The sequence below is a fragment of the Sus scrofa genome, chromosome X, assembly GCF_054392235.1.
Source record: "Sus scrofa isolate SSC_HxYL_T2T_F1_AM1 chromosome X, Sscrofa_HxYL_maternal_Yorkshire_Landrace_v2.0, whole genome shotgun sequence".
In the NCBI taxonomy this organism is placed as follows: Eukaryota; Metazoa; Chordata; class Mammalia; order Artiodactyla; family Suidae; genus Sus; species Sus scrofa.
This window is the reverse complement of record NC_139401.1, coordinates 17,332,399-17,355,154: the sequence shown is the minus strand read 5'-3', so window position 1 is coordinate 17,355,154 and position 22,756 is coordinate 17,332,399. Positions and strand designations below refer to the sequence as shown.

Below are 22,756 nucleotides of genomic sequence, written 5' to 3'. Positions count from 1 at the left end.
ATAACCCTGATACTAAAACCAGACATGGCTATCAAACAAAAACAGAACATTCTATCACTGATAAACACGGACACAAAAATCCTCAACAAATGATTAGCAAACCAAATCCAACGATACATTGAAAGGATCAGACAGCATGATCAAATGGGATTGGTCCCAGGAATGCAAGGATTTTTTAATATCTGCAAATCAATCTGTGTGATATACCATGTTAACAAATTGAAGAAGAAACATCATATGATCATCTCAATAGATGCAGAAAAAGTTTTGACAAAATTCAACATCCATTTATGATTTTTTTTAAAAACCCAGAGGAGTTCCTGCTGTGGCACAGTAGGTTAGGAATCCAACTGCAGCAGCTTGGGTTGCTGCGGAGGTATGGTTCAATCCCTGGCCTGGTGCAGTGGGTTAAGGATTCAGTATATATATATATATATATGCACACACACGCTCTGCATATATTCCAACGAATTTGATTTTTCATTCTCTTGAAGGGATCTGTCCTTTTTAAGGAACATCAAGTCCTGTCAGGTATCCCCGTATTAACTGCTTTCACCTGACAGTAAGCCAAACTCTAGCCTGTAACTAAATGTAAATCTCCACTAGTGGGCATATCTGGATTTCCTCAAAACCACATTTGAGGTTCAGGAATTAAACATACGGTTTCTTTTCCAATACAAATTGGCCAATTTTTAAACCCTAAAATTTGATTAAAATGTGTCCCTTCTTCTTTTCTAAAATAGGGCAGTCTGGCATCCTCCAGCCCAGGGACCCAGGAGGAATCATATATATATATATGCACACCGGAGCCTGACCCCATCCCACAGGTCTCAATAAAGGAGGGTTGGGGCCATAGGCCCAGTAGGTATAATTAGTTTCTCCCGCTGTTGCTAAGGGAATACTCACTGCAATAGAAACCCAAGTAAAGGACAGATAGGACCAAATTATTTGGAGTGAGAGGCTTTCCTTCTCAGTAGATTTTTGGCTTCCTGGGTTAGATGTTTGATCCGACCCCAAGTGGGAAGATGAGCCCTTCGGATCTGTAGCAGCGACACATGAGTTGGTACCACAGACGTCGCTGCTGTATCCATAGTGGGCAGCTCTGGATCCCAAATTATGAACCTGGGTCTCTTCAGTATGTTCTCGTCCATCATTCTTCTTCTGGGGTCTGGAGTTGAGGGATGCTTCACGGGCTCACTCATGATATGGTTTGAGTCTTCTTGATGGAATCCAAACAGGTTGTAATCCATGACCTGATGAAATCCAAGCGTATCCCCTACCCCACGTAATAAGTTTCCCCAGGGACCAGATGTTTGTTAATGGATCCTGCCACCAAATCAAGGGCTGTTCAGCCTGAGGAAAGTTCATCTTATTTCGTTCTGTATTAAAATGTCTTTCTGCATCCGTTTTTTTCATCAGAGGCCAAATTTTAAAAATTTAAAGTAAAAAGGTTTTATTTAAAGGTGTTTGTTGTGACTTAACTATTTCTGTGTCTCCCCCTTTTTGTTTTTGAAGAGCCTGTTTTACATATAAATTGGCTCGTTCCACAACAGCCTGTCCTTGGGGGTTGTAAGGGAGCCCAGTGGAGGGAGCAATATGCCTTGTATCCAGGAATGTTTTAAGTTGAGAACTGATATAAGCTGGACCGTTATCAGTTTTAATTGCTTGTGGCAGGCCCATAACTGCAAAACAGGCATATAAATGACTTAAGGCTTTTGTCACTGTTAGTTAATGGCTTTACTCTGATTCCTTTGCAAAAACGTTTCCTTTTCTAGAAGAACATGGTTAGCAGATTCATCAGATTGAGCGGTAGCCCAAATAAGTTTAGAGCAAGTGTCAATACACACATGAATAAATGACAATTTTCCAAAAGATGAATAATGAGTAACATTCATTTGCCAGAGCGCATTTGGGCTTAGTCCCCTAGGGTTAACTCCAGGCTCAGATTGAGAAGGATTGTTAATAATTTGACATGCAGCACATTGATGGACAATTGTCTTAGCTTTAGCCCATGTTATTCCAAATCTCTTTTTTGGGCCTCGAACATTTACCTGTGTTAAATCATGAAAATGTTGAGCTTCCTGTAACACAGGTGACACCAAGCAGTCAATTTCTTTACTTGCTGCAACTAGAGGCCCAGGTCAGTTAGTATGTGCTCTGATATGAGTAATATAAAATGGGTATCTTCTTTCCCTTACAACAGTTTGTAATTCTGTAAACAAGTCAAATAACAGGATAGGTACATTTTGTTTAATGGTAGCTGTTTCAATCATTTTGGCAGCATGAACTACATATGCCGAATCAGAAAGAATATTGACTGGCTCAGGAGAGTCCCGCAAGGCATGGATTACAGCAGTTAGTTCAGCTTGTTGGGCAGAAAGGCCAGGAGTCTCTATGATTTGAGATTGATGAGCCACATATCCGGCCTTCCCTTTACTAGTCCCATTAGTCAAGATCACGGGGGGCTTCAGTGATGGGTGAATCCTTCACCTTTTTTGGAAGAATCCACTGAGTTTGTTTTATAAACTGTAGAATAGGGTTTTTTGGATAACGATTATCTATTGATCCTATATAATCTGCAAAGGCAATTTGCCAATCTATATGCTTTTGAAAACAATTTTGCATTTCCTCAGCAGTTAAACTAACAATTACATGATTCAAATCTTTCCTGCACATTTGTACACAACGAGTATGACCTTTTGGAATAAGTTGTGCCATTAGGTCCAGGTGCCCCTCCATGGCACCCCCTTGGCCCGCTGCCGCCACCTTACAATCCCCAAAATGGCGCTGGCCCCCCTCCAGCCACTGCCACCACCGGTGACAGCATGGGAGGCGGAGGGGCGCAGAGCGGCCTCTGCTCACAGAGTTAACACAGGAGGGGAAGGGGGAGAGCCCTGCGCAGGCGAAAGCGCACTGCCACTGCTCACAGAGTCAGAACAGGAGGGTTTAATATAGGTATTCTAGAACTTTTATAGTTCCTGAAATTTTGATATATACTGGTACTATGTTATAATTCTTTTCTTTTTCTAGTTATTTCAAACTGTTATGTCACAGCAGTTACCAAGTTTTCACTGTCAATTTGCATTGCAATCAGATTTAAAATGTGCCTTAAGGCTTTTGTCACTGTTAGTTAATGGCTTTACTCTGATTCCTTTGCAAAAATGTTTCCTTTTCTAGAAGATCTATAGAAAGACCTTTTTTTTTTTAAGAAATACAAGTTTCTAACTTCCAGACCTTAATGATGAGCTGAGTAAGAAATTTAGGAAAAAAATCCTAAAAGGGAAATTGATGATTTCATAAACAGTTAAACAAAAAGGGTTGGCGGAGTTCCCGTCGTGGCGCAGTGGTTAACAAATCCGACTAGGAACCATGAGGTTGCGGGTTCGGTCCCTGCCCTTGCTCAGTGGGTTAACGATCCAGCATTGCCGTGAGCTGTGGTGTAGGTTGCAGACGCAGCTCGGATCCCGCGTTGCTGTGGCTCTGGCGTAGGCCGGTGGCTACAGCTCCGATTCGACCCCTAGCCTGGGAACCTCCATATGCCGCGGAAGCTGCCCAAGAAATAGCAACAACAACAAACAACAACAAACAACAACAAAAAGACAAAAAAGACAAAAGACAAAAAAAAAAAAAAAAAAAAGGGTTGGCGACATCAGACTGTGTGAAGTGGTGAATATGGTTATAACTTTATGGTTTCTATTTAAAACAATACTGACTTTTAATCTGTGTTTCCCAGGTATAAAGAAATTCTCCCCAACAAGCAATTTGGTAAATTATACCTTTGTAAGCAGAACTGAAACATTTCTTTCTTCTCTGCCTGATTTCTTCAGAGAATGGAAACTCTCAGGTTTTCAGAAGCTTTATCAAATAATTAGGAAGGGGAGGAGGATTAAGATGGTGAAACAGAAGGACTAGAGCTCAACTTCTCTCCTAAAAACAACAAAATTCACAACTAAAAGCTGAGCAATCTCCACCCAAATGGACTGGAAACCTTAAAAAAGATACCCTACTAAAGAAGAAAAAGAGGAGGCCACATCAACAGGTAGGAGGGATGATTTCATGATATAAACAACCCCATACCTCCCGTGTGGGAAGATCCATAGACTGAAAACTAACTGGTTCACAGAGACTCACCTACAGGAGTGAGAGTTCTGAGCCCCACATCAAACCCTCACATGCTGGGATCTGGCACTGGGAGAAAGAGCCCCTGGAGCATCTAGCATTGAAGGCCAGTGGGGCTTGTGCACAGGAGCTCCGAGGGACTGGGGGAAACGGAGACCCCATTCTTAAAAGGTGCACACGGATTTTCACGTGCACTGGGTCCCAGGGCAGAGCGAGGTCTCCATAGGAATCTGGGTCAAACCTGACTGCAATTCTTGGAGGACATCCTGGGAAGACAGGGGTGAATGTGGCTTGTTGTGAGGGAGGGACACTGAAAGCAAAGCTCTCGGGAATATTCAGCAGCTCCCTTTCTCTGGAGGGGGCCATTTTGGGAAAATCTGGCCCCACCAACAGTCAGCCTGAGAAGCCCCAGGGCAAACAACAACCCAGGTGGGCTCACAGCCCCGCCCCTCAGTAAACAGGCTCCCTAAAGACCCCTCAGGCACACAGCTGCCTCTAATCCCATCCAGAGACTAACCCCCACCCACAGGAGGGATTAGAATCAGCTCCACCTACCAGTGGGCTGGCATCAGCCCCTCCCATCAGAAAGCCTACAGCAAGCCCCATGCAGACTTCAGCCACAAGGGGGGCAGACATCAGAAGTAACAGAGGCTACAACCCTATTATCTGTAAAAAGGTCACCACACCAAAAACCTATAAAAATGAAAAGACACAGAACTATAACTCAGATGAGGGAGAAAGAAAAAACTCCAGAAAATCAGCTAAGCAATGAGGAGATTCTTAGCCTCCAGGAAAAAGACTTTAGATTGTTGATGCTGAAGATGATACAAGACATTGGAAATAAACTGGAGGCAAAGATGGATAACTTACAGGAAACACTGACCAAAGAGATACAAGATATAAAACTTAAACAAGAAGAGATGCAAAATACAATAACGGAAATAAAAAATTCACTAGAGGCAGCTAACAGCAGAATACAGGAGGCAGAAGAACGAATAAACAAAGTGGAGGACAGATTAGAAGAAATTACGGATGCAGAACAGAAAAGAGAAAAAAGATTGAAAAGAAATGAAGAGGGTCTCAGAGAACTCTGGGACAACGTGAAATGCACCAACATCCGTATTATAGGGGTACCAGAAGGAGAAGAGAGAGAGACGGGGACAGAAAAAATATTCCAAGAGATAATAGCCGAAAACTTTCCTCACATGGGAAAGGAACCATCCACTTAAATCCAGGAAGCACAATGAGTACCATATAAAATAAACCCAAGGAGGAACACACTGAGACACATATTAATCAAAGAGAAATCCTGAAAAGAGAAAATCCTGAAAGCAGTTAGGGAAAAGAAACAAGTAACATACAAGGGAACCCCGATAAGGTTATCAGCAGATTTTTCAGCAGAAACTCTGCAGGCCAGAAGGGAGTGGCAGGATATACTTAATGTGATGAAAGGGAAAAAACCCCCCAACCAAGATCACTTTACCCAGCAAGGCTCTCATTCAGATTTGAAGGAGAAATCAAAACCTTCACAGATAAGCACAAGTTGAGAGAATTCAGCAACACTAAACCAGCCTTACAACAAATACTAAAGGAACTTCTCTAGGCAGGAAAGAAAAGACAGCAACAGGAAACAAAAATTCCACACATGACAAGGCTCACCAGTAAAGGTATATATATAGTAAAGATATGAAATCATCCATGCACAATTATACCACCAAAATCAGAAATCATGAGAAGAGGTGGGTACAAATGCAGGACACTGGAGATGAACTTGCAATTAAGAGAATAACAACTTAAAACAATCTCATATACATATAGACTCTTATATCAAAACTTCGGAATAACTGCAAACCAAAAATCTACAATTGAAAAATCTACAAACAAGGAATCTCTGGAGAAGAAATATATCTCATAGTAAGTAAGTGCATAATCCACCATGAAGGGGGTCATTTGACATCATTCTCGGAATGCTGAAGTCTTCTTAGATCTGATTCTGATTTCCTCTCCATCAAAGAATTTATGATAATTAAATTATAATTAATGCAACTGTAAAATTAAATAATACAGTTCTACAATTGTATTATTAACCATTTCTCTCCATGGTACAATGTAAGGTCTGTAATGTCTTGTTTATCACATCACCTAGAATGGTGTAATGCCTATATTGAAGAATCGATAAGATGTAACAAATTGTGAGGACATATTTATATAGTTACACTGTTTTTTTAACCAATTTATGCATTTTATATTTTACTAATTTTCAGAGGGTGTATTATTTTTGTTATTCTTACCAGTTGTTATTCTTTTTATTATGCTATATAAAATATTTAATGATATATAAGGCTTTCTTCTTTATAAATTTTAGTCACATAATATACACAATTTTAATATAAGGCTAATTTTTAAGGAAAAATTGAAATGTAATAGATAATACTAAATAGTAAAGATGAAAGCCATACAAAATGGGATAAAGTATAGAATACATTTCCTACTTGTCTCAGCATATTTTCCATTCCACTTCTCCAGAGGGAGTCACTTAATCTGTTTCTTAAGATCCATGATATAATAATCTGTGTGAATGTAATTGTGTTTAAATATATGTATTTTATTCTGCACAAAAATTAAAACAAAATTTAAAAATAAATTTAAAAAAAGAAGAGGAACAACAACAACAACAAAAAAAAAAACAAATAATTAGGAAGGCCACCTTGTATGTAGCCTGTAAAAACCTCAAGGTATCTGGGTTTTTAAAAGAAAGGAATTCACGAGATCTTTAAGATAAAAATCTTTAAGATAAACCCTTGGCATGACTTTCCTAGCCCTGATGTGCCTTTTAAAAGCTTAGTCTAAGATTCCTCATAAAGTTCTAACAAAGCCAATTTAAAAAAATTTATATGATCAATTTTATTCACGTAAATCATCAGGCCAAGGTTGTTGACACCAGACTTAATTGGCAAATAAATTAGTCTTGGTTTGGCTAATAGTTGATAAAAATGAGAGTCATTTTAGAGAGAAAGAGATGTTTCAATGAAAACTTGCTAAATCTGTTAATCTCATTCTTTTAATTGTGGTCAGTATCACTAAGACTTACTTCCTAGATAGTTCTTTGCTATTATGTTATACTGCTGCAAAGTTTAACTGAGCTTCTAAAGGAACATTCTAAGCTTGTTTCTAAAGTTTATCTCAGTAATCTATTTTTGGACAAAGATCAGATGCCTCAAAACCTGAAACAAGGGGACTATGTATACTAAAAAGGACATAATATAAAAAGACTATTTTCAAGCTTGTAGAGGAAGACTCCAATCCCTTGCTATGGAGCCAGGAGGAGGTACAACAATTTAGGGATTTAAGAGAGGCACTGACAGGTGCCCCTCTTCTGGCTCTACCATCCTTTTGAAAAACCTTCTCATTTATTTGTAAGCATGGACTGGGGGTCGGCTCTAGGGGTCCTTACACAGGAACATGGGAAAAGCCACTAGCTGGCAGCCTTCCTTTCCTGCCTCCTGGACCCTGTCGCCAGAGAATGGCTGAGTACATGCAGTCCATAGCCGCCACCACCCTATTAACTGAAGGAAAGAGCAAACTCCCCTTTGGAGGAAGGCTGACTGTGAGTATAAAAACAGGATATGGGGTCACAAATGTCTGGTTAAAATGGTAAAATATTCTGTAGACACACTAGACAAAAACAGCTGTTATGCTTGTGCCACAGGGAGAGACCGGAGGCCCAAGTGGTTCCCTTTCCTTTGGGATGGTCATCAGACCCACAGGGTCTTGAGTGTGTGGTGGCCCTCTTCCAGGACAAAAAGGCTTGAAAGAATGAGTCCAGTCAGACTTTGTCACTGCTATTCCCTGAGGTCAAAATTCTGTGGGTCAGCCCCCAAGAACTGTTCAGCAGCCAAATGAAAATGTCAACTTCTTCTCATGTCTAAAATGACAAGAGGCAAAGGCAACTTTCTTAGGCAACCTGACCAGGTGCAGTGAAAGCCAGTCCTACATCACCCCCACAATAAATCCCAGTTCCAAGTGCCCCAGGCAGATGTCTGGTGGTATTGTGGGAGTCCACTAATGGGCATCCTTCCAAAAAATCAAAGTGACACCTGTACTTTGGTGCAATTGGCCATCCCTTTCACCCTGGCATTTAGGCCCCAGTCTCAACTCAGCCAATCCTGAGGAAAGGAGACATCACCCCCACCGGGGGTGGTTGTCCTTTGACCCCCAGGTCTATATTCACTCAATAGGTGTGCCAAACAAATTTAAGACAAGAAACCAGGTAGCTGTGGGTTTGAATCTGCTCTCTTTTGGTGGTCAACCATAAACAAAAATGTTGATGGGATAAGCTACATCTTTTACAATCAACAAAGATTCATTAATTACACTAGAGATGCCATTAAAGAAATAGCTGAATAGCTAGGGCCAACTAGTCAAATGGCATGGGAAGACAGACTTGCTTTAGACATGACGCTAACAGAAAAGGGTGGAGTCTGTGTATTGATTGATATCCAGTGCTGCGCATTCATTCCCAACAACACTGCCCCAGACAGCACCATCACCCAGGCCCTATGCGGATTAATAACCTTAGCTGAGGAGCTTTCAGAAAATTCTGGTATTAATGACCCCTTCACAGACCTTTTAGAAAATTGGTTAAAAAAAAAATGATGAAATAGACTAATAGCCTAAATCTTTAGGCTGTAGTTAGTGTCCGTGTCTTAGTTGCATGCTGTATAATTCCTTGTGCCAGGGGACTTATTCAAAAATTAATAAAAACTGCCCTCACAAAGCAACTGGGACCCCCCTCCCCACCAAGCCAATATACTCCTGATGGACACAATAGAGCATGAGAGCCAAACCATGCTCAAAGAGTTTGAAGAAAAGAATATTTGATTAAAAAAAAAAAAGAAATCAAAGGGTGGAATTGTGGAAAGTAACATAATGTCTTTTCTATCAAAGGAAATCTTGGTGACTCCTTTTTGCTGAAATGCCTTCCTGAGGACCCCCCTCCTCTTTCCCTCTTCTCCCAGTAACAATGTGTTTTGAGTTAGCCAACCGGGAAGAATGTGCGCCCTGACCTGACCCATGGGAAGGGGACAGGTACGTCACCTGCGTTAGGCACTAATAGAGGAGGGTCCTTTGTTCGGCGGCACACATGCTTTTTGGAGGACCTGCGCCCTTCTGCAGAAGTAAGGAGCCTTGTCGAGATTTCTCCTTGTCCACATGTCTCACTTTCCGACACTGGTGACCCGAGCCAGAGTTATCTTAATTTCCAACACTTCTCAGGGCTTCACAGCACTTCCAGTGAATGAAAATCCACTGTCGTTCTGGTCCTTTGTTCTTCATGCCTGCCCCACATTGGGCGCCACTTGCTGAGACCAGCTCAGCAGGTGAGGGCTGAAGAACAGGTGCTGTGAAACTTAAGGAAAAAGTTAACATGAAACAAGACAGAGACATTTACCTTAATTAAAGGTGGGAACCGGGGGACTCAAGATCTTAGGGACCAAGAGCCCTGCCTCAAGAAACCGCACTGCTTTTATTGTGCTCTTGAGGATTACATCAAGTGAGGAGGGGGTTGTAGGTGCAGGATACAGTTTTTTTTTTTAATTATGGTAAAAGTCACATATCCAGTAGCTGATTAAGCTTTTATTCTGACCTTTAGGCATTAAACAATCATTAGCATTGAGGAAGCTTGGCGTCAGCTCTCTATGCATAGCATCTAGAGAATCACCATTGTGCTTCTGCAGACAGCCACCATGCCTAGGTTTGCACCTCGGTTCTCCTTGCTAATGCATTTGCTGCTAATGACCCCTCATAAACCCCTTGGAGCCATGAGGCTCATCTTCCTCTTATTCTTGAGAGGACATCTCATGCTGTGCAAACGTGCCTATCTGCACAGGGCCATTGTGCCTAGACCAACGCATTATGTCCTCATTCAGCTGACCACATGAATAACTTATGCCTTTAGGTCTTTGTTCTTAAGCTTAAGTCATTTGCCAGCACTGCAACTGTTTTTCAAGCAGGAATATGGGGTAAAGCAAAGCAGGCCAAGATGGAGTTTTCAGCATAGAAAATAGAAGCAAAGACGCTAAGAAAATATTGTAGAAACATGTCTCACGACAGGCATAGAGGAAACATACCTCAATATAATAAATGCCATATATGACAAACCCACAGCTAATATCATTCTCAGTGGTGAAAAGCTGAAAGCATTTCCTCTAAGATCAGGAACAAGATAGGGATGCCTACTCTCATCACTTTCATTCAACATAACTTTGGAAGTCTTAGCCAGAGCAATCAAAGAGAAAGAAATAAAAGGAATCCAAATTGGAAAGGAAGGAGTGAAACTGCAACTTTTTGCAGATGACATGTACTATACATAGAAAATCCTAAAGCTGCTGCCTGAAATCTACTAGAGTTCATCAATGAATTCACTATAATAGCAGGATACAAAATTAATACACAGAAATCTATTGCATTTCTATACACTAAAAACAAATTAACAGAAAAAGAAATTAAGGAAACAATCTAATTTACCATCACACTAAAAAGAATAAAATATCTAGGAATAAACCTACCTAAGGAGGCAAAAGAGCTATACTCAGAAAACTATGAGACACTGATAAAAGAAACTAAAGATAACACACACCAAAAAATGGAAAGATACACAGTGTTCTTGGATTAGAAAAATCAATACTGTTAAAATGACCATACTACCCAAGGCAATCTACTGATTCAATGCATCCCTATCAAATTACCAATGGCACTCTTCACAGAACTAGAACAAAAAGATTTTTAAATCTGTATGGAAACACGAAAGACTGCAAATAGCCAAAATAATCTTAAAAACAGAGTTGGAGGAATTACACTCCCTCACTTCACACTATACTACAAAGCTACAGTCATCAAAATAGCATGGTACTGGCACCAGAAGAGACACATAGATCAATGGAACATGATACAGAGCCTAGGAATAAACCCACACATCTATGGTCAGTTAATCTATAAACAAAAGGAGGCCAGAATATACAATGGAGAAAAGACAATCTCTTCAATAAGTGGTGCTGGAAAAACTGGACAGCTTCATGTAAAAGAATGAAATTAGAACACTCTCTAACACCATATACCCCCCCAAAAAAAAGCTCAAAATGAATTAAAGACCTAAATGTAAGACCAAATACGTTAAAACTCCTAGAAGAAAACAGAGGCAGAATACTGTGGCATAAATTGGAGCCATCTTTTTTTTTTTTTTTTTTTTGATCCATCTCCTAAAGAAAATAAAAGCAAAGAATAAACAAATGGAGTCAAATTAAACTTCAAAGCTTCTGCACAGCAAAAGAAACTGTCCAATGAAATGAAAAACCCTACTGAATGGGAGAAAATATTTGCTGCAATCTTGGATGTACCTTGGCTTGCAGACGCATCACCCAGATTTCTGGCTTCATGTTCATATGGTTGCTCTTCCTGTGTATGTTCATGTCTCTGGGTCCAAATTTCCCCTTTTTATAAGGACTCAGTCATCAGATTTGCACCCACTCTAATGACTTCATCTTAATTTGATCGTCTGCAAAGACCCTATTTCCAAGTAAGGTCACATTCCCAGGTACTGGGATTAGGACTTTAGCATGTTTGGGAGACATAATTCAACACATAACAGATGTCTATGTTCTCATCCCTGGAACTGGTGAACATGTTACTATACATGGCAAAAGAGACTTTGCAGATGTGATTAAGGTTACTCAAGGGACTTCAAGATGGCGAGACTGTCCTGGATTTTCCAAGTGAGCCCAATATAATCACATGAGTCCTTAAAAGCAGAAAATGCAACCATGGAGAGACAAATACATGAGGATGGAAGAATGTCCAGACAGATGCGATACCGATGGTAATAGAAGAAGGCCGCAAGCCAAGGAATGTGGAAGCCTCTAGAAGCTAAAACAAACAAACAAATTGATTTTTCCCTAGAGTTTTCAGAAAGGAATGTAGCTTTGCCAACACCTTGCTTTTTAGCCCAAGGAGATGCGTATCAGATTTATGACCTACAGAATTATAAGATAAATGATAAATTTATCTTATACAAATTATAAATTAAATTACAAGTTATAAATTGTTTTACATCGGCAAGTCGGTGGTAATGCTTAAGGCAGCAATAGAAAATTGGTCTTAGGTCATGCCCCCTAGAAGCAGCAGAGCCTGAGACGAGGATTTGTGTACAAGTAATTTTTTTGGCGGAGAGGATAGAATGGAAAGGAGGGAAGCTAAGCAAGGATGTTGTCTGTACTGGGGACTAACCTCAGCCTGATCCCACCAGACGCTCTGGAGCATAAACAGCACCACCAAGTTGGTCAAATTTCTGCAAGGATTTTCTACCCCCATGCCAGTCAGCAATTGGTCAAGGTCAGGGGTTGGGGTGGGGTGTTGAGGAGGGAGGTGTAAGGGAGGGGCAGGCTTGCAGAGAGAGGAACCACCAAGAATTATCGGCCAACACTTCCAGTAGCTGGGAAATGGGGGTCCTACAGATGACCTTGGGGAAAGCAGTCTAACTTTATGACTTCAGCTGCCTCATGTATAGACCACCAGGAAGTTGTTTTTTTTTTTTTTTTTTTTCACAGTTCAATTTTAGGGTGCATTTTTCCTGTGCGTTCTCAAGGACATGACCTTGCCCTGGTCAGCCCAAGGCCTCCATCTGCTGGGAGATGGGGTGAGGCAGGGTGAAAGATGATAATTCTGCTATAGAGAAAATGTGGCGTGGAAGACCAAAGTACCAATTGGCTTTTGACTTTCAAAACTGAAACAGACAAAGGGCTCGCAAGGCAAGTGACAGTCTTTGGGAAGGATCTTCCAGAATCTGCTGTCTCTTCTTAGAGCCGATCAGCAAATGAACTTGGAAGACTCTGCTCCTGGGTTAAAACTATGGTGGAAAAGGGAAGCCTTTTGTCTGCCACGAAGGCAGAGCCAGAGTCAGGAAGAAGGAAATAATGATAAAAGGGAAAGTAAAGTCCAGCCCTTTCCCAGCCTAAGAATTTGCGAGGGGTGGGAGAGTGTGAAGTGAGGACGCAGTCACAGGGGTGTGTCCTGAGACCCCCTTTCCACAACATGCAGCAGCCACAGACACACCTGAGACAGTCACCCGAAAGTCAACAGGGAGGTAATGGGATCGAGCCCAAGGCTCTCTGGGCTGCCTTCGGTCCCTGGAGGGGGTGACATCTAGGGTAAGAGCCAGAGGGTCCAGCACGAGCCCACTCTGGCAGGACAATGCCACCTGGCAAGGGGCTGCATGGAGGCCTTGGCCAGTACCCAGGGGCCTGCAAACAGCAGGGGGAGGCCTGGCCATCCCAGGAGGGCCATGGGCCTTGACCCCACCAGGAGAATGGTCTGAGCCCAAGTTGCAGCAGCAAAAACAACATCGGTATGGTTCAGGAGAGGCTAAGGAACCAAAGCCCCTGACCTGCCGGAGCTGGGAAAGTGCTCTGAGAGACAGTTTTCACCAAAGTCTGAATACCTCCTAAAGGGCCCACTGGTATGATCACAACTGATGACCCTGAAACCCGATTGGACGTCGCATTTCCTTTTTTCCCACCTCATTAAGGATCAAACAGGGAGGCCCCGTCATGGCTCAGTGGAAACAAAACCAACCAGTATCCATGATGATGCAGGTTGGTCCCTGGCCTCGTTCAGGGGGTTAAGGATCCGGCGTTGCCATGAGCTGTGGTGTAGATCACAGACGCCGCTCGGATCCTGCGTTGCTGTGGCTGTGGTGTAGGCTAGCGGCTGTAGCTCCAATTCAACCCCTAGCCTGGGAACCTCTATATGCCGCAGGTGCGGTCCTAAAAAGCAAAAAAAAAAAAAAAAAAGGATCAAACAATAACTTTTTGGCCCAACCCCTACCCCTCTCATGCAGGGATTTACTTCTGCCATGTGCACCAGGAGAAGGCTGAGCCCAAATCTTCAAGGTGTTTCCTAACTTCAACATCTTGGGATTGTGACCTGACACAGGAGGAGGCCACCAGAGCAAGTGGCAACAGCCCCCAGGAGGAGAGGACTGTCCTGCCTGCCCAGCGGAGGTGGCCCTCTCGCCTGGCCCCTCGGCCCAGCTCCTGGGGCTGAGCTGGAACCCCTCCCCTTGGCTCCCCAGCCTCTGCCCAGCCCCTCCAACGCACCCCGCCTCCCCTAGCAGGGGCACTGCACTTTGGGAAGGGCTCATTAGTGGCAAAAGGAAGGAAGCCCGGCTTGTGTGGCAGTTATCAGGAAAGGCTTGGTGGAGGGCAGGCGGAGAACCCTGCTGAGGTTGCCGTGAGGTCTGGAGCCGGTCAGAGAGGGCTAGCGGCCCCACCAACACCCACTGACCCCAACGTTGTCAGAGCATGCTAGTTCTTCCCCCCAGGGCCGGTGGCCCCATCTGCTTTTCTGTTCACTTCAACTGCTGTTCTTCAAGTGCACAGTTTCTCCTTCCAGACCCACTCAATCGCCACCTCCTCAAGGAGGCGAGCCCTGCCGCCTCCAGGAAGGGGTGCCTCCCTCCTCTGTCCTTGCTGCTCATGCAGAAGGAAGCCACTCTGGAGGGTTTCTGCCTCCGCTGTTAGGTGCTACTTCCCAAACTCAGGTACTGCCTGGGTGTCAAGTCTGTGTCCCCAGGGCCTGGCATGTTGAAGCCACTCAACAGATGCTTCTGGAATGGATGAGAGCCGGGGGGTGTGCCCCTGGACCAGCTCGCCTGGGGGCTTGTTGGCAATGCGCAATCTCAGGAGATCCCCCCCGCCCACCCCCGCTTCCACAGTGAGCTTCTAAAAGGGGGGAACGTCCCAGCAACTCTTAGAGAGGGGAGTAGCCTGACTTCCTAGCAGCTGAGAGCTCTTAGAGAGTCACCCTTGCTTTTCATGGCCCCATTCATCATTTGGAAGTGTTTCTTCCTGGGAAGATTTTTGAGAGGAGAGGTGCTTCAGAACTCTCTTTCATTTCTGTTTTTTTTTTTTTTTTTACATCAAACTATCAATAAAAATGTGAATGTACAAAACATATGACAGGAGTTCCCACTGTGGCACAGGAGATTAAGGATCTTGCATTGTCTCTGTGGCGGCATAGGTTCAAACCCTGGCCTGGCAAAGTGGTGGATGTGGCGTTGCCACAGCAGCGGCTCGGATTTGATCCCTGGCCCAGGAACTTCCGTATGCCTCTGGTGAGGCCAAAAAACAAACAAACTTATGTACAGTCTACAGAAGAGCAATAAAATGACTGCCCATGTACCGTGACACAGCCTAAGAATGAGAACTTGATCAGCCCCCAGAAGCTCCTGTGCCCCGTATGTCCATCTCTAATTAAACTAAACTCTCCATCCCCAGCAGAGGTAACTGTTATCCTTAATTATGAATTCATCCCCCTCTCGGTTTGCTTTCTATCATCTGCACAATTTTCCTCAATTTTTTCATTTCCCCTTTGTGGAACTCCATGCAAATGAAATCATCTGTACGACCACCTCTGTGACTGACTTCTTGCCAGCAACAGCTCGTTTTTGAAATGCAGCCATGCAGGTGCAGGTGGCTGTGCTTCCCTCATTTTCACCGCTGTAGAGTATGCCATCATGTGCCCTACGCTACCACCACTCACTTACCCCTTCTGTTGTTGACAAACATATGGTTTTGTTTTGTTTTTTCCCCAGTTGGAAGCTATTACACATCCATGAATGTTCTTGTACACACCTCCTAGTGCATGTGTGCAAGAGTCTCTCGAGGGCATTTGCTGGGGGATCAAACTGCTGCTTTGTCGAGTGAGCACATGTACAGGTCTGCTTGCTAACACCCAAGTCCAGCTTCAACCATTTCCCCACAAACAGTGGGTAAGGCTTCCACCTGCCCCACGAGTTCCCACAACCCTTTTGTCTCCTTGTCAGTAATGGTTCTAGCTTGATGACCTTGGCTTCTTCCTTGGTTCCTCTTCGGTTCTCCCACACTAGTCACTCATTCAGCACCTCCCCTACGCCCAGACACTGTGACGGGGGCTAGAACGCAGACAAATGTAAGATACCGGTTACACCTTCAAGGAGCTCAGCCTACTGATTCAGACAGACCTATACACAATCATTGTCAAAGGATGTGTTCCGGGCAACAAAAGAAACATGTGCAAGGCATTATGGGAGTACGGAGAAGGAGCACTGCTGCGCTTGGGTCTAAGAGGCCAATGGCTCTGCAGATGGGGCTGGGTGGGAAGAAGGGCCAGTTTAGATACCGTCAGTGTGGATTACTGATGCCCGTGTACGTACACACACGCACATGCACACGCACAGACTACCAGAGTGCCCACTCGGCTTAAAACAGATGGTGAAGGGTCCGATCTGAGATTCCAGTCCCCTTCCCATAGTGAAAGGAATGTGAAGGAAGCTGAAATTTCCTTTGAAACTTCTTCTTAGTTTTGAATGGCCTGGCTCCACAGGCCAGGCCACCACCCTCCGCAGCATTCAGTTTCTGTACTGATGACAACAGCCCTCTACCGAAAGGGACTTGGGGAGATCCATACCCACAACAAAGCATCTCCCCCACCCAGGCCAAACGCACTCTGTGCGCTGAGGATAAAGTTGCTATTAAGGGCTGTTCCACAAGGGCAAAGCCGCCTCCAGCTGGGCACAAAGTTGGCGACGTCCATCATCCACTGAGACCCTTCAGAGCCATTCCCCAGTTCTGCACGTGGCACCTGGTGGGCTCTCCCACCCGATCACTGTGTCTCGGTTGGTGGGCTGCTCTCTTCATCAACAACGAGCTGCCCGGGGACAGTGCGCTGGAAATGTGCTGATGGGTACAGGGTGTAAACATCTCTTGTCCCTTAATGCAGACACAAATTCCAAAGCACTGCCCCAGGCTTGAGTCAGTTCCCTCCATGGGCTTTGCCGGCTGCTTCACCCCTACTGGGCGTCCTTCCCTCCCCAGCCCCACTTCCATGCTCCTCCTGGTCTTTAAACACAGCACAGTTCCATGAAAGCCTCAGGTCAGAGCTTGATTTCAGGGAACCCATCCTGAGAGGAAGGGTCAGCATGACTGGGAGAGGCTGCCATTTCTGCGGGCTTGATTTAGGAGAGGGGGAGGCAGGGTGAGCTGATCCCTTAAAGCCTCAGGCCTTTGTTTACACCCCCTGGTAACAGGCACCTGGGCCAAGCCAGCTCCTACACAGGGATGCGAGTCACAGTGTAAGAGGGCCTGGCTCCCCTCACCAACTGCCCCACTGCTTCCCAATCTTGGCAAGGTATTGTGAGCTCACCCAACTTTCTGGGACTGAGGCCTTCTCTGCTAAAATGCTAATAGGTCTCCTAGGAGCCGTTCCAAGTAGCTTCCTCGGTAAACTTGGCTTGGGTTAGCCCGAGTGCCTTTGAAGTGTCAGGAAGACGGCACAAAGGTTTGTGTGCTGACACAACCTGGGGTTACAGCAGGAAAGGGAGGGGAGACAGCTCAAGAACTCTCACTCCACATGGAGCCTCTCCTTGCCATGCTTATTCTGAAGGAAATTCTGTCAGAGCTGTCCTTGACCACAGAGGAGCATGAAAATACTAAGGGAACATTTTGGGTCTTAATAGAGCGCCTCTACATCATGTGTCTTGGCAGCATAGATCCTGCTGACTCTGGATGTCAGAATTGGCAGGTGTGAAAAATCCCCACCGTCTATCACTGTAAAACTCCTTTTCTCCCTGGGGTCTGAAGCTAGCAGAGCCGAGGAAAAATAAAACACATCGAGGAGGAGACCCTGCAGGAAAAACAGCCAGGGCTCTCTGACTCAGAGACACCGACATTCATCATCATTAGCCAGATGAAGAGGTAAGCCAAAGGTCGGCAACCTCCATTACCGGCTCCCTCCTCTGAAGAGCTGGCTGGCGGAAGGTGGCCTGTGGCCCAGGTGCCTTGGGAAGACCTTCAGCAAAGCCGTGGCCAGGAGTCCTGGGCAGAAACTTGGTAGAAGGTACTTGTCAAGGAGAGGAAAGTGAACCTGAAGCACAAGATGGTGTGCCGGAAGGGGCGTGGTCTTGGGGAGGAAGCGACCTCAGGGGCATAAGCACTATAGCCAGGATTGCAGTATGTTTGCTAATTCCATTTCCTGTCCTCACCAGCAGAGGCACACAGCTGGATCCATTTCCCAGCCTCCCTTGCATTAGGCCTTGACAGGTGACTGAGTATTGGCTAACAAAATGTGCACAGAAATGTGGGCGCCCTGTCTTCGCTGGGCCACAGACCCTCCTACAGGAGCCCTCACACCTTCTTCCCCCGCCCGCCTTCCAGAAGCAGAGGATCTGGTGGCCAACAGGGAAGCCGCAGAGGAGGGCAGAGCCACAGGTGGAAGGAATCCGGGGCCTAAACGACCGGGTGGAGCCAAGCTCCCATCCTCACAGGACCAGCTGGACCGGGTGTGAGCCAAAAATCAACATCAACTGTGTCAGGACCCTGAGATGTACAGGTTTCTCTGTTACAGCAGCTAACGAACGTTACTGAAAACCTTTCAGCAGGGAAGCTGAACCACGAGAAAAGCAACCTTCGGTCTTTTCACAGTTGGGCCAAGGATGGGCCCTGCTGACAATAACTCTAAGGAGAAGCAAACAACCCAACAACAAGTACCTTCCTAGATCAAAAAGTTCCCTTCCCACTCTGAGAAACAGTGTACAAAGAACACGTGCTAGGCAGGCTGACAAGTCAGGCTGACGAGTCATTGGCTCGTTGTGTAACCTCTCAAGGAGGCTTCACCTCTAAATCACAATTTCCTCACCTGTAAGCTACAGAAAAACCACATCTCATTTGCGTGGTTGCCAGAACGCTCGGATTCAACGAGATTACATAGCTCGTGTTCACACACTGCCCACCTTAAATATGAGCGTTCCATTCTCTGGAAACTTCTCCACACTACGACTTTTCTCCATAATCACCGCGGGGTATCTGACCTCAGTGAAATCGCAGAAACACATACCTCTTGCAATTTATCCGGTGCAGGAGGAAGACGGGGCGGTGCTGGCCTTCTCCGTCCCGCTGGGGCAACCGGACCAAGGCTCTGGTTCCCTTGAATGCTCATGTTCATTCTGGGCTGCATTCGGCTGCTCAGAGAAATTCATCCCCTCACAGCGAGCTGGAAGGCTGGCCTGGCCCCAAAGACACCTCAGCAAATGGGCTACCCAGCACCAGTGGCGGGCAGCCAGGCGTCTGGTCCCTCGGCCTCAGTGGTGCAGCCATGACTGACAGGCAGCAGGGGGCTGAAGATCTGCTCTGGCTTCTAGAAAAACAGCAGCAGCAGCAGCAGCAGGCTCCACTGGAAAGCAGCCCTGCCAGCGAGGCTGATGCCGGCGCCCCGCTGCCCAGGGACCCACACCGGAGGGTAAAACAGCAGGTAATTGATGGCTTCCCAAACTAACTGAGCAGACGGACTGGACTCTGGAGTTTAAGGCGGAGGTTTGATGGCAGCCCGACCCTAGTGGGCCATTTCCTGACAGCTCAGGGCGGACAGTAAAGGCTGACTGTTGCTTCTTCGGCTACAGAAAGAAAAAGCCCTTGCGAGTGTGGGCGGCTCCGAGGAGCTCGACCCTGGCCGCACAGGGGAATCACCTGGGAGCTCCAAAGGCGCCCATTACCCAGGTCGCGACCCGGACTGATGACGTCACACTTCCGGGGCTGGGACCCAGGCACCTGGAGTTGTTAAAGGTCCGCAGGTGATGCCACCGCGCAGCCAAGGGCGAGCCTCCCAGGGTGCCGGCCTCCGGGCTCACGCCCAGGCATTAGCTCCCTAGACGGAGCGTGCTGGACCCCATTTGACAGAGCAGACGCTAAACGCAGGCAGGAAAAATAATTTGCTGAAAGGTATATGCCTGGTAAGTAAAGGAGCTGGGCCGCGGCCCAGGCCTTTGCGTATTTAATCCAGTCCTCGGCCTCTTCTATGAAATGAACGTATCCTTAACCTGCCCCACGAGGTTGCTGTAAGGATGAAACAACTCGATTTTGTTTGTTTAACTTTCTATCTCCATATGGCCTCCCAGTGTGCTTTGCACTATACTAGTGCTTTACAAATATTAACTCGGCTCAGTTCACTAAAGTAGCCTCCTGGACCGTCCTCCACCCCTGTGGGGAATTGCTCTGGGCGGGGATTGGGAAGTGTGTGCCTACAAGTTAGCAACCCTAGCAAGTGCCTTTAAAAGATGTGAACTTGGAGTTCCCGTCGTGGCGCGGTGGTGAACGAATCCGACTAGGAACCATGAGGGTGTGGGTTCGATCCCTGGCCTTGCTCAGTGGGTCAAAGATCCGGCGTTGCTGTGAACTGTGGTGTAGGTCTCAGATGCGGCTCGGATCCCGCGTTGCTGTGCCTGTGGCGTAGGCCAGCAGCTCCAGCTCCGATTGGACCCCTAGCCTGGGGACCTCCATATGCCGCAGGAGCGAACCTAGAAAAGGCAAAAAAAAAAAAAAAAAAAGACATAATAAATAAATAAATAAATAAAATATGTGAACTCTTTTTTTTAATGGTCACATCCTCGGTGTATGGAAGTTCCCGGACCAGGGGTGGAATACAAGCCGCAGCTGCAGCAACACCAGATCTTTTAACCCACTGCGCTGGGCCAGGGATTAAACCCATACCTCCACAGCGACCTGAGCTGCTGCTGTTGGATTCTTAAACCCCTATGCCACAGTGGAAACTCCTGTGTGAACTTTTGGACCAAGCTAAGTCTCATAAGTCATGGAAAGGAAATAATTAAGGGTGACTTTGAAAAAATTTAACCACAAGGGTAATCACTGCAGTTTTTATAATGACAAAAAAAAAATGGAAACACTAATGTTGGACTCTAACGGGCTCATTAAATAAATGATAGCATATCAAGATGAACTGAACTGGCATGGCTCAGTTTTAAATGGCGTGTGGCATTCTATGTTATCTGGCTCTAAGGGAGTTATTTGACAACTCTATAGTTTTATAAACTATAGTTTTATAAACTACAACTGATAGCGACATGAAATATCTCTTGCTAGGGACACGCAAGTCCTGCCCTGTCTGTCCTGTTCAAGTGACTTCCCTCCCCCACTGTGGAAGAGGCTGGGTTTGCCTCTGTTCACACACTGACGCCAATATTCTTGATCTATAAATGTCCGTTCTTTGGATTTTCTTTTGAACTGATTATATCATCTTCCTGATTCCCTCAATGATTAATGAGTTAAATAAAATCTTTACCAAGGGTAAAATAGAATTTAATTTAACAATAAATTTAAAATAAAAGATGTGTTTATTCTAGGGTGGTTTCCTGTTCCCACTCTGCATAATCCCCTCCCCTTGAGTGAAGGCAGGACCTGAACACTTGCTTCTCATCCAGAGAATATGGCAAAGGCGATGCGATGGCCCTCCTGCGGTTAGATCGGAATAGAGACAGAGATGTGGATACAGATAGAGACATAACTAGAATGCCGGTCTTGCTAGCACACATTGCAGAAACTCTTACCGGCCTGGAAGAAACAACTGCCATGTGGTGAACTGCCTATGGGGACAGCCATGAGGCAGAAAAGCACTGGTGGCCTCTAGGACCTAAGGGCAGCCTCTAGCCAACAGCGAGGAAGAAGCTGGGCCCTCAGTTGTGCAGCCTCAAGAGAATGAATTCTGCCACCAACCGAATGAGCTTGGATGTGGATTCTTCCCTCATCAAGCCTCCAGATGAGAATGCAGCCTGGCCTACACCATGACTGTAGCCCTGTGAGACCCCAAACTCAAGCAGAGCCAAGCCTGGACTCCTGACCCATGGAAACTGTGAGATAATAAATGCGAGTTGTTTTAAGCCACTTAATATGTAGTACTTTGTTACACTGAAATAGAAAGTAATAGAGGTGTCATGGAAGAATATTCTTTTACATAAAAGAAATTTACAAAGTATTAAATTATCAACTCAGATTATAAAGCAAATCTAACACACACATACACACACACAAAGACTGAATCTGGAAAGCGAATATAGTAGAACTTGGAGTGACTTTTATTTCCTTCTTTTTGATTCTGTTTCTTCTAAAATTTCATTATTAATGTAACACTAGAAAACATTGAAAACAAAAGTATTGAAGAAAATATGCAACTGTTAACAGTGGTTCTGTCAGGGTGGAGAATTGTGGTTGAACCGGATATTCCAAAATTCTAGAAAGTTAATTTTTCTACGTTGAAGAGCTGACACTTCTTGGTGTAATTAAACCCAATAAATGAATAACTCCCAATTATTTTTTCCAGTTATTGAAAAAAAATTCCATCATCATTGCTCCCAAATTGAATTGAGGGAAAAACCAGCCATACAGACCCTATCTGCCACACAGATACAGGACAACCCTAGAGCTAATGGTACAAGTTCTAGTACCATATGACCTGCATTCCAAGCCTCCTTACTCAATTGTATCTTCTGAAGCTGGGCAAATTATTTAGCCTCATCTATAAAGTGGAAGAATAATATTATCTACCTCACAGGGTGAGGATATTGTGGAGATTCATTAAGATAATGTATATAACTTATTTTTAAATAAGCCTCATATATAACAGGTGCTCAAGAAATTCTGGTTAGTGTTACCACCACCATCATCATCGTGATTATTAACCAACCTGCCATCATAGGGGTGGCCAATATTTCAGTTTTGAAAACAAGTGCAAAAGAAGAACATCCAAATTCTAATGATGGTGA

At 44.9% G+C, this 22,756-nt stretch overlaps 1 long non-coding RNA gene across 1 annotated transcript; it reads left to right on the top strand.

Moving 5' to 3' along the window:
• Positions 1 to 19,776: 19,776 nt before the first annotated feature.
• LOC146394493 (uncharacterized) lies at positions 19,777 to 22,301 on the top strand. The gene is made up of 2 exons (XR_014835791.1): positions 19,777 to 19,933; positions 21,341 to 22,301. It is a non-coding gene; the product is annotated as an uncharacterized LOC146394493 (long non-coding RNA).
• Positions 22,302 to 22,756: the final 455 nt, after the last annotated feature.